The sequence below is a fragment of the Polistes canadensis genome, unplaced genomic scaffold, assembly GCF_001313835.1.
Source record: "Polistes canadensis isolate GaletaPanama2010 unplaced genomic scaffold, ASM131383v1 scaffold_123, whole genome shotgun sequence".
Classification (NCBI taxonomy): Eukaryota; Metazoa; Arthropoda; class Insecta; order Hymenoptera; family Vespidae; genus Polistes; species Polistes canadensis.
The window spans coordinates 68,100-83,532 of NW_014569670.1; positions in this window are offsets into that span (position 1 = coordinate 68,100).

The following is a 15,433-nucleotide window of genomic DNA, read 5'->3' on the forward strand; positions in this document are numbered from 1 at the left end:
ATTAATATAAATATTCTTAAAGATATATTAGGATCATTTTATTTTATTTAGCAACATATGTAATAAAAGTATATATACATATACATATATACACACCACACCATCTTATCTTTATTCTCGTTCTAAAACGAATTTATTTCTTCCATTTAAAACACGAATCGAAATAGAGTGACTTTATTCTAGACGATTTGCTTGCCGGAAACTAAATAGCCTAACCCGATCGGATCCTCTTTCCACATTTACGACGATGTCCTCCTCCTCCTCCTCCTCCTCCTCCTCCTCCTTCTCGTAATCGTATCTTCCCTTGACCACTTACAGTCTCTCCACTGTAAAAGAAGAAAACGAGAAATGCTGGAGTAGTGGGGTGGGAAAAAAGTAGAAAAACAAGAACAATGACAATAGAAGAATAAGAATAAGAAGAAGAAATAAAAATAGAAATAGAAATAGATGAACAAACGAATGAAGCAAAGAAGGAAAATAATCGTAGAAATTCTACGATATAGAAGAAGGGGTTGACGAGGGGGGTTGAAAACTGACAGGGCAAGTAGGAAGGGGGGGGGGTTGAAAGAGAGAAAAGGAAGAAGGGTTGAGGATAGCCCAGCGTGCCGAGCGGATTTAATTCACTTAGTTGAAGGGAGGGTAACAGGGGTGGGATAGGGGTTGAAGGAGGAGGGGTGGAAACTCGTTACCGGTGCCCAGTTTAATTGCGTAAGCCAGTGCTTGACCATTAAAAGCTCGAGTCGAACAGGGTGGGGCTGGGGGAGGGGGGGTTACAGGGAACCTTTCGAAACACGAAGGTTGAATGGTCGCGAAATTCTACCCTCTGAGAGGGGAGGATGTGAATCGAATCAATTTCTCTCTGTACCTGGCGTACTGTTAATTCGAGTTTGCCAAAGACTATTCCACCATCACCCCACCCCCACCCCCTCCCACCTCCCAACCCCGTGTTTCGATCTTATCGCGATACGAATGGAATCGAGTACTCAATTTCTTCTTCTTCTTCTTCTTCTCATTGGAAAGTTCTCGTTCTCTAGGTATTTATTACGTTGGGTACAGGTATATTTTCTTGTCACATTTTTTAATTAACATTGAAACTAACATCGTTTCTTTTTCTTTTGTTTTTTCTTTTTTGGTTTCTTTTGTAATATCTTGTTCGTTATTTTACGTAATATTTGTAATTGGAATTTGATTTAACAACATTTCGTTACGTTACGTTACGTTACGTTACGTTTGATTTGTATTATTATTATTATTATTATATATGGTTAAGTAATTGTGACACAGTTGATTGAATATAAAAGAGAGAGAAAAATTTATAAAATAAATTTGATGATATATAAATAATAATTTTAATATGAAGTTTTATTTTATATTAAGTTACATATTTTTTTTTCTTCCCTTTAAACGTAAAAATATATATTTCTCAAAATATAACAAAATAATATTGTATTCTTTCCAAACATTATTTCTATTTTTTCTTTTTTTAATTTCTTGTTATATTATTTCAAGCGCGTGATATAAAAATCGATGAAGAGAAAATTTTAATCTATCCGAAAAAAGAAAAGAAAAGTAAAGTAAAGTAAAGAAAAATAAAAATAAAACGCAAGAAAACAAAAAGAAAAAAAAAAAAAAAGTAGGAAGAACCCCTGACGTTGCGTTTAACCGAATACAAGGAATATACGTGTCACACGCGATAAACGAAGTTTCAAATAAACTCTCGTTCTATCGCAGAGACTACTACACTAACACCTACAACTACTAATACTACGTGGGTGTTGTCGAAAAAGGGGGATGGGGGAAGGGGGAAGTGAAGGGGGTGAATTGAACTAAAGGGACACGGACTCTGTGTCAGAACTGACCTTTTTCCACAGCCGGATATTACGAGTATTGGACAGGTCCGAGTAACACGTATACACCTACAAACTATATACACACGTACATACACATATACAGTATCTATATAAAGTAATACTACAATAAAACGTATGAACGAAACCTAATTTGAAATCGCGCGTGTCAGCTCGAATGTGTCTGCCGGTATCCATTTTATTTCTACCCCTTTGTCTCTTACCCACCCCCTGTCCCCCCTTCAACAACCCTTTACACACCCCCGAATCCCCTACCCATTACTTTTCCCGTTTAACGCGCAATAATACGACTTTCGATTGAAATCTTTCTCTCTCTTTCATTTCCCGGGAAAAAATAAAAGATATTAAATATATTGAAAAATAACATATCACGTAAATGATTATGATTATGATTATGATTATGATTATGATTATGATGGATATATTTCGTTAAATGTGTGAAGAAGAAAAGTTGTTTGAAGTTGTTTTACAAATTGACAGTGATACAAACGTACGATATATCAGACCATCTGAGTTTATATTTTATTTCAAATTTAATAATCCTCAGATCTAACGTGTGCACAATAAACTAAATAACGTGTAATCCTTATTTTTATGGGAGAATTTTATTATGGAAAATAAAGGCTACATATGTGACACGATTCTTCTGTTATATTATTATATCTTTTTTTATTTCTCTTCTTCTTCTTTTACATTTTTACCGATGACATGATTTGTTTAATTAATTTAAAAGATAGAAAAAATTAAACGAACAAAAAATATAAATGGGAACGTTATAAAAGATAGCAAAAAGAAAAAATGAATATTCATGTAAACACATGGATTTTTTATTGTTGTAGTTTTCTTTCTTTTCTACAAGATATCATTAGTAATAGTAGTAGTAGTAGTAGTAGTAGTAGTAATAGTTCTACGTAATTCTGGTTAACAGGCTAAAGACCCTCAGACTCGAATAATAAAGATAGCAAATAGTACTTGTACTTTGCTGCCTTACCTGACCCGCCGGTGGCAAAGTAGTTTAACCTTAACCGATAATAAAACTAAATTGCACCTTGTTCTGACTTTTCTACAAACGAAACAAACGATTAACTCGAACCAAAAAACAAAAAATACAACTTTTAACATCCTCGTTCCTTTTCTCTTCCTCTTCTTCTTCTTCTTCTTCTTCTTCTTCTTAGCATTTATTTTCTATTCTTTTCTTTTGCGTGTAACCCCCCTACCTCACCCCATCGACCAATTATTTATTTCCTCGTTGCGTGCACGCGTTTGTATAATCTGACCGACTAATGTATTTTTCTTTTTCTTTCTAAACGTGAAAAATAAAAAGTTAAAGGGAGATAAAGTACGACGATGATAGAAATAGAGAAAAAATAAATAAAAAAGAAGAAAATAGAAGATAGATAGATAGATAGAAAGAGAAAGAGAGATGAAAAATCTGACGTTGAGTGGAAATGTCACGCGAACCAGAAAACATGGAACGACTTACTTGCAAAGACCCGACCCTTTCTCTCTTTTCCTCCTCCTCCTCCTCCTCCTCCTCACCCTTTTTTCTTCCTACGACCGGAGGGAATAGCGAGATACGCGAATTTTTCACCACATTGGTAAAACATCCCTTCTTCTTTCTTTTACTCAACGAAAAAGAAAAAGAAATGGAAGAAGAAAAAGTAGAAGAAGTGAGATGAAACGTAAAGGAAACGAAAAAGATAGAAAGAGAGAGAGAGAGAGAGAAGGAACACCACCACTACCACCCCACCACTCCTTTTTTTTTTTCTTCTTCTCTTTCTAGTAGAGCCCTTCGAGGGAAACTTACAACCGTTGCACGCGTTCAACCGGAAACTGATATTTCCGAGTTACCTAGTCCCCCTCCCCTCTCCCCACCTCCTCTCCTCCACCTTCTCCCCTGAAGAGAATAACTTGAAGAAATGTCTACAGTCGTCGAGTGACTGAGAGTGACAAAATCGAAGTCTTCGCTTTATCTTTTTCTTTCCCCCTTCCCCCTAACCCCCATCCCTCTTTTTCCACCTTTACTTTCCACCCACTCTTTCTCTTTTTCCTTTTGATTTTTTTCTTTTATTTTCTTTTCTTTTCTTTGCTCGTCCGCTTGGTCGCATCCCCTCCCCCAAACTTCCACCCTCTCGGAGTGTTTTTTTTCTTCTTTTTTATCTTTCTCGTGGTAAAAAAAAAAAACGTGAAACGTTTTAGCATACTTCGTTCGCCATTTTATATTTGCGTTGCTTTTTTTTTTTATTTCTACGTGTCCATCGTTTCGACTTTTGCTGCAATTTTGTCTCTATCGTGTACTCTTTTATTTATTTATTTATTTATTTTATGGTATAATAAATCTTTTGCAATAATATATATAGAATTTATAAAAGATTATAGGTAAAAAATAAAAATAATTACTGATAATTAAAACCAAAAATTTTATAAATAATATAGATCAATAATAATTTACATTTAGAAACGTGTTCAATAATGATGGTGTTTCGATATATAACAAATCATGATTTCAACAATTTTTTAATAAAAACATTGATAGAAAGAGAGAGAAAATAAGACGTATGATATTTGAACAATGAAATGAACCATATAAAAATTTCCCATACAAACAATATGTCAAATAAATATATCATTCTTCTCCTTATAAAAAAAATCATACATTTCACATAATCGTACACAAGAGTTAAACGAAATTAAAAAATATACATATACCTCCATGATGATTATTATTATTATAATAATAAAAAAAAGAAGAAAATTATACGTATACAACGTGTGTATACAAAGAAATTTTTCGTCTAACTACTAATAAATTCTTTCTAATTCATATTAAAGTACCGTTGAATTACTATACCGCTTGCGATAGATGAAAACGTTCAAAGGATCGTTCTTTCATCTACTTTTCTGTCCTCCTTTCTAACTCCTTTTCATCATCCCTACTTTACCTACCAACCAACCAACCTTTCACTACCTATCATCTCCTATCTCTCTTTCTCTAAGTTTTTTCCTTCTTTTTTTTTTATCTGCCATCTACCTTTCTCTTCGTTTTTTTTCCGCCTCGTAAAGAAAAAAGAAGAAGAGTCTACCTTTACGCGGACGATTTAAAAATTTATGGAATTTCTGAGTGGCCTTAGTACGATGGGGTAACCTACCAATGCTATTCGTCTATTTTTTCTCTCTCTCTCTCTCTCTCTCTCTTTTATTTTTTATTTTTCTTTCTATTTCTTTCTCTCTCATCGAGCTAGTAACGACGCTTTCACCGATGAGAAACGTGAACCAACCACCCCCCCCCCACCCTACTACTACTACCACCACTACTACTACTATTATTATTACTATACCATGAAGTACTTCGGCACGTTCGCGTTACGCGTATTTCGTGTTTGCATTTGTATGACCAAAAAGTCCGTGAGTGAGTTTGGGAACGATGCAATATGTGCCAGACACGTGAAGAGATACCTTCCCTACCTGCTGCTAGTAGTAACAACTCCACCTAAAGCTTGCAACCTTTCTAGTATCGATATAGATGTTGATAGTAGTGCTAGTGATAGTAGTAGTAGTAGTAGTGGTGGTGATGGTAGTGGTGGTATGCTATCATTCTAGTTGAACCATGCTACTACTACCTTCTGGGCTTGGCAAACAGTATGCATTGAGAATCAACGACACCGTCGAAATACTACTATGGTCATTCGACCTACATGACTCTCGTACAATGGTTACCCTTCCCCTACCCCCTTTCATCCCACGTTCAAGGTTTATTCTTTTTTTTCTTTCTTTTTTATCCAACAAAAATCACAACCAAACTTCAACCCATCTGAAGAGGATTTGATATTCCACGTTTATATTCTCTAACAATGAGAAGTATATCATATATATATATATATATATATGTATATATATGTATGTATGTTATAATGAAACGTTAAAGTATTAAAACGATTACTTTTCTTATATTATATTCTATCACACACATATTATATATATATATTTATCATACCTATACAAATTTGAGCATAGTCATCACGGCACGTGTAAATCCGCTCGTTAAGTTACCACTTTTTCTTCTTCTTCTTCTTATGGTTCGATCAAACGAATTTAATACATTAAATTTATCCTCAACATCATTTTCTTCTGCATCATATCAATTCATTCTCTCCTTGATTTTGTAAAAAGATATATATATATATATATCTAATGAACTTGGTTTGTTTAACACAAAAAATCTGACATATTATATCTCAGTAATTTGAAAGCTCGGTGTTGTTATGGTATTCGTAATCTTTTCCAGTTTGAAAATCTTCCTCTCCCCCTCCTCTTCCTCCTCCCCCCCCCCCCTATTTCTTGTGTATATATTCAATGATCGTGCGACCTGGAATAATATCGTGCGACATAATCCATGGTTATATTTACCACAAACTACTACTACTACTATACTACTACTACTATTACAAACTAACGAGTTCTCTCTTCTCGCAACCTGTAATAACATAGAACAGAAAATATACGCGTGATAAAACCACGAAAGTTCAACGTAATAAAGCTTGAAATCGTTTCTCGTAATTTTTTGTCCAGATTTCTTATTTTTTCTTACCCGTTTTTTTTTGGTTTAGGTCCATCTTTATCTAACCATGTCTTTCTATCATTTCAAATTCATCTAACATTTATCTTTCTCAGAGATACTACTCGTATACATTCACACACAGACACACTCATGCTCGAGATGTATTATTCTTTATCTATGTATTTATCTATCCATTTATTTTTTATTTTTCATTCTCCGTTTATTTTCACGTAGCTTCATACACGATTATATTATATCATACTATACTATAGTATATCCCATACAACTCTTCCCCCTCTCCCCTCCCTTCCCTTCCCTTCCCTTCCCCTTACCCCTTTTAAGACTTAACGTGGTGGCCATTAAAGTGAACGACTTTGACGACTCGATCTAATCTAAATTGTAGAGGAGTTTGCCCATTCTAAAAAGGAAAGAACGATCTTCTAAGACGTGGTATGGTGTTCTCATCGTTGTAATCTTATCAAAAAGTTATGGGGGGGAAAGTCTCGTTAAGGGCCGTACTATTTAAACTACGTTTAAGACAAAAGTAATATCTACATTTTTATTTCTATATATGTACAAGTTTTCTTTTTTCGTTTGGAATCGTTTTAATTTCTTTTTTTTTTTGTTTAATGATAATTTTTCATTTTATATTTTAAGATATTTTGTTATTATTATTAAATCAATTTTTACGTATGTGTGAATTATTATATTTTTATTAATTTTACAAAAGATCAATCTCAAATAGGAAATTATTGATAAATGTATTTTCAAAATTGTTTTCAATTTTTAGATTTCTTTTCTTTTCTTTTCTTTTTTTGTTTCATACGATATTTTTAATAATATAATTTTGATACAAAATAATTCAATAAATGTGTTCGGGAAAATGTAATTTAATATTTTAACGAATTTCATTTACGAATATATATTATTAAATAATATATATATTTAATATATGAAATGATTTATTATACGTAGATGTATTGATGATTCGTAATTGGGAAATGCTTTTACGGTTATACATAAAATACATTTTTATATGATTCTTATTTATATAATACAAAAAGGGAAATAATTTTTAAATTAATTTTTACGATTGTATCAAAAATAAAATACACACACACACATATATATATAAGTATAGTAATTTCTTTGGCTTTTCAACACGACAACCAACTTTTCTATTACATTTATTATAATTAAATAAATATATAAAATATAATAAAATAATTTATTTTTCACACGAAAGGCGTATCGATTTGCAATAAAAAAAAAAAAAAGAAAAGATTACTTTTTCACGATGATAGAATTATTACGAGATTCTTATTAGAACGATACAAAATTCGAACGAATTCTAAATGAATTTTTAATTGTCCCAAAAATAAAAAATATCCCCATAGATCCTTCTTATCAAATTTATACATATATATATATATATACAAATATAGCTAATGTAAGTTAAAAGAAAAAATATTACGATATACTTTGACCTTTTTTTTTCCCCCTTACCGAGATGTTAAGTTTGCAAATCGTATCGCATAAATTTTCATTTCGATCGTATTTTCCCTCTCTCTCTCTCTCTCTTTGTCTATTACTTGCTTGCTTGCTTGCTTGCACATTCTCTCTCTCTCTGGTTCTCTGCATTTTCAATTTCCATTTGTACACCACCACGGAAACACGAACGGCCACGCTAGAGATTGGCGCCTGGTATAAATTCATTTGCATATTCCAAGCCTCGAGACAATCGAATTCAATTATAATGCCTCACCAGAGGTGATCGCTGAACTACAAGCACATCGAAATCGAACCATGGTGGTACGTTTCCGTAATTAATAGATGGCTTTAAAAGAAAAGAAAAAGAAAAGAAAATGGAAATGAAAATTAAAAAAGAAAAATATAAAACAAGGAAATGTGAAATACAATAGATAAACCACACCAACAACAACAACAACAACAACAACAAAAATGGTTATATAACACCATTGATATTATTCATTCCCCTTACTCCTTCCCAGCCCCATTCTTCGAGGATAAAAAAAGTGTCAAATAAATTTGATGGAATTTTCATGTTAATTTCGCAGATTTGCATCGATCGAAAGTAATTGATTAAAAAAGAAAATGGATTAATTATTAATACGATTTTACTAAATAGATATTATTATGTATTTGGTTGTGTTATATATGAAATACCAATCGAATTATACAGAAATGTAAAGTAATAATAAACAGAACCCCATTAAATTAATTTCTAAACTGAATGATATTGTGTATTGGCCACTTAACATCTGACGTTTACACGAGTCTCTCGATAGATCGTTTACAGTGGCCAATAAACTGTAGTACTTCTGTATAGGACTTTAATATACTCACTTTCTCTCACACACACACACACATAGTTATATAATATACACATAGACTTTCTCTCTCACTTGGAAATGTCTCTGAGGAATTTGTTAATAAGTTCTTGAATAATCGATCAGATTGAAACAACAATGTCCACACACACACACACGGATAAGAACTTGTTTGTTAAAGTCAACTAGACAGAGAAATGAAAATGAAGGTTAGTTAATTATAATTACACCCTGAGATTAAATCTTTGGTTAGTGTAATAGTAATAGTAGTAGTAGTAGTAATAGTACTCGTGTAAACCTTCCTCATGTTATTAGGTGTTAACAATCGGTTTATGTTCTGGGATAAGCTTTACCTAGATCCAAAAGTAAACATGTCCAAATCGGAAGTTTTCCCCGTTCCTAGTGCAATGCAAACAACACCCGTATTATACTACAGGGTGACCTAGAAGAAACCGATATTGGATTTTACCCCTTTTCGTGATGATCCTCCCTTAAAAAAAAAACAAACAAAATCAAACAGAAAAAAAAATATTCGTTTGTCCAAGTATAACATTGTTTCTTTTTTTAAGTCAAATTTTCAACGATAATTTTCCTGTTGAAAACAAAATATATAAAATTCATATTAATTAAATCAATATTTTTTTTTTCATATTGATTAAGATCTTTCAAATGAAATATTTGTTGTTGTTGTTGTTTGTTAATAATTAAACCCTACTTGTAACATTCTCGTTTATCTACGAGTGTTAGTAACGTATCGTTCGATTAACTAAAACGCGTTCGTTCACACGTGTGTGCGTTATCTGAACAAGCTGCTTAATGCTGATTTTATGCATGTCAGTCATGTAAAGACCTAATCGAACAGCCTGTGATACATTGTAGTAACTCTCTTTCTCTCTCTCTTACACACATACAGACACATACAGACAGACAGACAGGCTCTCTCACTCTAACTTTAATTTCGATATTCAAGCTATTCGTACACACGATTGACGGAAATTCAAAAATAAAAATCACTCGAGTTGATATCATTTAACACTGTGTGTCTTTAACACCAATAAAGTAATAAATAATCGTACAAATAATCAACTTGTCTATTTAATACTTACACAACTATATACTAAGTATACTATAACGCGAAGATTAATAATAATTATTTGAAAGAATAAATTTGATGGGTATGAGAAAACGATGTGTATTATTTAACCAGTTAACTGTACGCTGTTGAAATATTCGATCAAAAAGACGACTTTATTTTAAAAAATGAATGAGTTTATGAGTAATATTTAAACAATGGATCAACGTAAAGCTATATTTACACATAATTAACGAAAAACTTAAAAAAAAAAATCAAATATTTAACAAACAAACAAACAAACAAATTTTTGTATTTTTTTTTTTTTCTTTGGTTAGACATCGCGGACATCATCGCAGATGGGGAATCTAATATACTTTGTTTTTTTTGGTTACGACACGTCAAGATAATAATCGGGATAATCAAAGATCTAATGTCTAACTCAAATTATCTATAATTTTCATTTGTTTATTTTATTTCGTTCTGTTTTTCCCCTAAACATTCTAAACATATTAATATTTACTAATATAATTTAGTTTTCGCCCGAAATTTCAATTTAAATATCAAATTGTATGAAAATATTACGCATGACGGATATAGCCCCGTAAAAACACACAAATTTCTGCCATTCTTCCATGACGGATATAGTCGTCAAATTACACTTAACTGATTAAACTCGTAATTAATGCGAATTACAATTTAATACATTCGATTAATACTAGTAAACCTTCCCCCTTCTCCTTCCCCTAGTTATTTATAAACATATTCTCTCAATACTCTACGAAATAGAAAAGTCTTATGATAAATTATATTAATAATTATCAACAGAAGATAAAGAGAGATGGGTGGATATACACTGGATTTGTAAGACATTGAAGTATCTTCATCGTCTCTTATACTTCTCACATACTTTATTTCTATCTTACTCATACTTAATAATAATAATAAGAATAAGAATAAGAAAAAGAAAAAGAAAAGAGAAAGGGGATCGTCGAAGGAAAGGCATGTGGCAAAGTACAGTAGACACTTTGGTAATGGTGCCTGGGTGGCGTGACGAGATTGCCGATGCTATCAGGTGTATCTCCGCTGATGAAGGTTGTAACCTCGGCCGGACCCCATTTATTAAAGCCTGCCTTCCTACCTTCCTGCGTCTCGAATCCTAGCTCTTCAAGAGTAGAAGAAGAAGAAGAAGAAGAAGAAAAGGGGTTCGTGAAGAGGGAAAAGTAGGGGAAGGGGGGAGGGGGATGGTGGTGGTTAAGATTGTTACTAGAAGTCTCGAGAAGTTGTAGTTGGGTTTGTTGCAACCACAGGCCCCCTAGAACCTTGCTTAAGGAGTCGTGATTCTGCCTTTCGAATACAACGATGAAGAAAAGAGAGAGAGAATGTGTGTGTATGTGTGTGTGTGAGAGAGAGAGAGAGAGATTGTAATCAGTCATATTGGTCAGACACACCTCGGATATATGTGCTTGACCATCTGGCACGTAGCACTGGACTTTTGCTAGTGTGTGAGTGAGAGAGAGAGAGAGAGAATATGTCAACGCGAGTAGTATGTGGGCTCGTGGTAATAAAAAGAGATAGAGATATATATATATAGAGGGAAGAGAACTAACGGTTACTTCTCGTTATCTTTGATGTAATAGTCTAGAAGAAAGAATTCATTTCTTTTTCATTTTTTATACAAATGTTACAACGATGTATTTTTTTTAAATGGTTGAATTTGGGCAATTGTATTGTTTGGTAAGTGTTTGTTAGATATCAAAAAATAAAAAGAAACAGGAAATTTTCTATTGAAAATTATTTCCTCTTTTTTTTATTATCACCCTAAATCAACTTGATAGGTTTATGTGTATCATAAATTAACTAGCTTGACCATACCTTTTTTAATATCTAAAGTATCTAAAAGTATTAGAATTTCTATTAAAATTTGTGAAAGTTTATAGAATTATATTGTAAGATACTAACACAATTGTTAATTTAATCCTTAATCATTTTATATTCTTGACTTTTTTTTAGTTTTATCAACGAAAAAAATTACATGTTGAAATTGATTAAACCTCCTTTCCCCAGGTAATTTGGAAGATAGATTTTTATTATTTTATTCTATATAAAAGTATAATAATTTATATTAAAAATTAAAGTTTTTGAATTATATTATTAAGTATGAATACATATACCTGATTTTATGTTACTTTTATCAAATGAAAGAGAAAAAAAAGAATATAGAGAATCATTCTCTCTCGCCCCCCCCCTCTTCAAATCCCCCCCTCAACCCCACCCCACCCTTGAACAGGTAACTTGAAAGGTAGAGATGTGCATTACGGGTTGGGTTCGTTTTTAGTAGCACCGACCACACCTTTCTTCTTACTCGCGGACGCGAAGGTATTTTCTTTCTTTATTTATTTTTATCTAACTACTAACTATCTATCTATCTATCTATCTATCTATCTAACTAACTAACTAACTATCTATCTATTATATCTATCTCGAATTTTTATTGTTTGTTCTCGCGCGTGCTTTTTCTCACGCAATCTTTTGCTTTCCTAGGCCTCGTTCTTGGAATAACTTTAAAGGAAAGTTGATGGGTGACGTTGGCAAACGAGATAGACCCCTTGCCATTGAAACCGTTGCAGATTATTATTATCACTTTTCAACTATTTTAATCTAGAAACATTCTAATCTAATGTACATTAACTTTCTAACATTATTTCTATAATTAATATCATTCATTATATTATATTTATCACAAATGTGATTTTTTTTTTTTAGTTAGAACACTGTAGGTTGATTTAATATGATTATAAAAATATACGAGATAAAGATTATATTTATTTAATGATTATTCGTAATATATTTTTCTTCTTTTTATTTTGACTTATTATTATTAAATTGAAAAACAAAATTTGAAAGAAGAAAATATAAGAGACAAAAAAGATCTCTTTAATTAATTAATCGTTAAACTTAATTATTTACAAGTGTGATCGTTATTAAATGAAAAAAAGAGAAATTAATGTTATTTCTTCTTCTTCTTTTTTTTTTTCTAAATCGCACCATTTATATTTTAATTAACAAACGCGAAATATATTAACCATACAATCAAATAACACTTATCCAAAACTTCTCACATTATTTTTCAATACCCTACCCCATTCTCAATCAATTAAAACTTTATATATATTAAACAATAACAATAATAATTATTAAAAACATTAAAACATCATATTACAAATGATCCTAATTTTACAGATTACGATTAAACGACTTGATCCTTAAAGGAAGCATTTATAAATCACTAAATAAAACAACAAAAATGAATATGATTATCTTACTTAACATGATTGAGTAGGTAGCTAGCTAAGTAGAAAAGGAAAGAATGAGGGGTGAAGGGGGAGGGGGGTACTCTCTTCGAAGGCAAACTATCCGTTCAATCCAGCCACACCTTTCTTCCATGATAGAAAGAGAAAGAGATAGATGCATCATGCGAGTTAGGTAGACGACGTCCATAACGCAAAAGGTGGTGGTGGTGGTGGTGGTGGTGGTGGTGGTGGTGGTGGTTTGTTTTATTCTCGTAAGGAAAACGAGTCGACCAAGTAAGTAAGCAAGTAAGCAAGCAAGAGGATACTGGATGACACTCATAACCAAAGAAAATCTTTGCGATGACTCTCCATGGTGCACTTACTTCACGGGAATAAGGTATCTCGAGGACGTAAGGTATACGCGAGAGAGATAAGAGAGTTCTTAGAGTAACTACGAAAGCTGGAACGACCTCGTTACACCCGTTAAAGTAAGAAGAGAATAAGAGAAAGAGTTAATAATAATAATAGTAATAATAATAATAATAATAATACGTCGAGCGTATGTAACGATGTACTATATAACACATTTACATTATTCATGGAATAACCAAAAAAAAATATTTCACGAGATGATATACTAAGTATAAGATCGTTTTGTATACGTAAGAAGATATATATTTTTTTCTAGAAGAAGTATAAAAAATTGAATTTTCTTTTTATAATACTTTTGTTACTACTCACACGTGTTTTATTATATGTAGATAGAGATATGAATAATAATTTTTATTTTTATTAGAATGATGGGTTTTTATATATGATTTTTTATTGGGTGGGTTTAAAGGATTTTGTATCAGAGTTATTAGCTATAATTATTATTTCAATGCTATAATATTTCATTATTTTATTATATTCATTTTTTAAAGAAGTATGAATAATATCATTGAAATTATTCGTTTTATTATTTTTCTTGATAGATCATTTATATTATCGAACATTTGTGTATTATTATTATATAATAATTGTTGATATTTTATTAAAAAAAATAATTGAGTAACCAAACACAAATATTTGATTTAATAAATATATATATATATATTTAAAAAGAAAGATGATAAATAAAATAATTTTATATATCTTAAATAAAATCACAAGTAGAGAGAAAATAATTGAACAGATAGGGGAGGGCATAGAAAAGTCATTTAAATAGAAATACTCGTCAAAATTTGTCCTCTGGCACAATCTCCTTATCGAATAAATCCTCTTTACATAATGAATCGCATAGTTCCACCACTCTTCGTCGCTCAATTATCGCCTAACAGGCTTCCTTTTTATAATACTTTTTTCTTCTTATTATTCTTATTCTTATTCTTATTCTTATCTATCCGTTCCAAGTGGTGGAAATGTAAAAAGCTATCGTAAAAAGTCAGAATAATAAAAACTGAACGAGCGGTACACTTTTTTTTCATTTTCTTTCTCAAGAAAAAAGAAAAAGAAAAAATCAAATCAAATCAAACAATCGTATATTTAAATATATTGCATTGAAAATAATTCCCAATGTACACAAGCGAGTGTTAAAATTTGCATATATACATAACCGTAAAAAGTTTAAGAATACTTCACGAAATTACATTTAAAAAAAAACGAAGAAATACCAAAGAAGGGGTTGAATGCAGTAGCACACAAATACATAAATTCGTATACACGTATATAGTGACATATACAATGAACAATAACCACGACGACGATGACGACAAACGATATGATGGGGTCTTTCGGTTTTCTCCTAGCATACCTTCGTAATTTTTTTTCGGATCGGCCAAGTGTCTCTCTTATGACCGGGAAGACGACGTTATGAATTATGCAACGACCAATTAATAAAATTCTAATCACACTCGGCTCGTCGGCCCTCTTTTACCACCACCACCACCACCATCCCCTACTTCACCTCACCACACCTCCTCACCTCACCTTCGTCGTCTTTTTATAAACGAAACTCTTCGTCGATCAGGAATACCTTGAAAGCATTCTAAATAACCTTTTAGAATTGATCATGCTATCTTGATTATAAAATGTAAGAAAATCTAAGTAAAAGAGTATTATTGAAAATAATGTTAAAATAAAATAAAAGAAAAAATCATTCATACCCTTTCTCCAAAAAACAAAAAATATTAAAGGGAAACTAAATTATTCTTCTTATTATTTATTTTATATAGTCTTTATATTATATTTTATTTTCTTTTTTTCTTTTCGCATAGAATAACACACTTTTTCTTTAACTTATTCTTATATTT